This window comes from Octodon degus, unplaced genomic scaffold (assembly GCF_000260255.1).
Source record: "Octodon degus isolate 3935 unplaced genomic scaffold, OctDeg1.0 scaffold00005, whole genome shotgun sequence".
In the NCBI taxonomy this organism is placed as follows: domain Eukaryota; kingdom Metazoa; phylum Chordata; class Mammalia; order Rodentia; family Octodontidae; genus Octodon; species Octodon degus.
Genome location: NW_004524581.1, coordinates 28,579,744 through 28,581,369, shown reverse-complemented (window position 1 = coordinate 28,581,369; position 1,626 = coordinate 28,579,744).

Sequence of the window (1,626 nt, the reverse complement as noted above, 5' to 3'; positions counted from 1 at the left end):
AAGAAAGAAAGAAAGAAAGAAAGAAAGAAAGAAAGAAAGAAAGAAAAAAGAAAGAAAGAAAGAAAGAAAGAAAGAAAGAAAGAAAGAAAGAAAGCGAAGTGGCCATGTCCCCCAGGCTGGACAGCCACCTGCAGCGTGACCCCACAGGTCCACTCTAAACACACTTGGAAAATGGTGCAGAACCTGGGTGGCTTTATCAGTACTCTCTGCAAGGGCCGGAAATGTGGACATTCACAGATAGCCAGTGACAGGAGAAATGAGCAAATCCATAGTAACACAGTCACCAATGGAAAGATTATTTTTTCTCCCAGGGACCTATGAGTTTGTCTGGAAAGTTTGTCCCATTGTAGCAGCCCACATGTGTACTCGGCCTGGGGTGGCAGTGAAGGAATGGGGGGCGGGCTGTCACGGAGCAGTCAAATTTTCCCAAGGGAAATTCTCTGCATGAAACTCTGCTTCCCAGAAATCTGCCCCCATCCCAGCAAGGGAATTTACATAAAGATGAGACTGGAGCCTTTGGTGCTATCGGGCAAAGAGCAAGTAAGTGGAGGGCCACGCCCCTCCAGGCCTGGCCAGTGCAAGTACGGAGCTCGAGCCTCTGGCCCACCCGAGGGAACCCCCGAAAAGCGGAGGTCTCACCCTATGTTAAGCCCGTCAGGAAAGACTAAAGTCCACTGCCCCCAAGGTGGTCTCAAGATTCTTTTGGTCGCTCCACAAGATGACTGAACTGCTCCGTGAATCTCAATTCCCACCAAAGACCCCTGCCTTGGGACTGTGCCTGCCCCTCCGGTGATCCCCCAGAATCTCCCTCAGCTGTTTGTGGGTACCTGCTCGTGGGCTTCTGGCCATAGCAAAGCGGGGGCTTTGACCCTAGTGCTGCTGCCGTGCAGCCCCGCGTCTTACCGCCAGGGGGCGCAATGGATATCTCATCGGCAAAAGGCAATTGCAAAACGCTTAACGTCAGGCCCTGTGTTAGGAGCTTCAAGACTATTTGCAAACTCTGCAGTACAAAGCTTATAAGTATATGTTACTTCACAGATCGAGAAATTATGCCTCAAAACAATGCCGCCACCGTGAACCTGCCAGTCTTCTAGGAGCATCCCATTACCCCCTATAAACCTGTTTTCCCAGCTTGACAATGGGACAAAATAATCCCTGGTCTTCCAGGGCTGCTGGAAAACCCTGAAAGGGTGATTCACGGGGCACCAAAGACACCTGGGTCGTGGCAGCGTTGGCTCTAGAGGGGCGCAGAGTGCGAGATCGCCTGCGGGGCCGGCAGCGCAGCGATCCAGTGGAGCTCGCTCCTGAGCCTGGCAGTTTGCCGCGGGAATAACTGCATGCACTCCTGCGCCCTGGGGGGACTTCCCCCTGCTCACCTTGATTGGGGGATGAAACTCCCAACCTGAAAGCTGCCGGCGCCGAGTGCGTGTTCTCTAAAATCGAAGAATGGATTTTAGGAACAACACAGGTTAAGAGTAGAATATACTTACTGGGGGAAAGAAAGCTCCTGTCTCAGACAGACGGGGCCCTGAGCAGGTTGCCCAGGAAGCTGCCTCTTCCAGGGATTTTTTTAAAAAAATATTTATTTATTTTTATTTATTACATTTATTTATTGTGTGTGTGGCC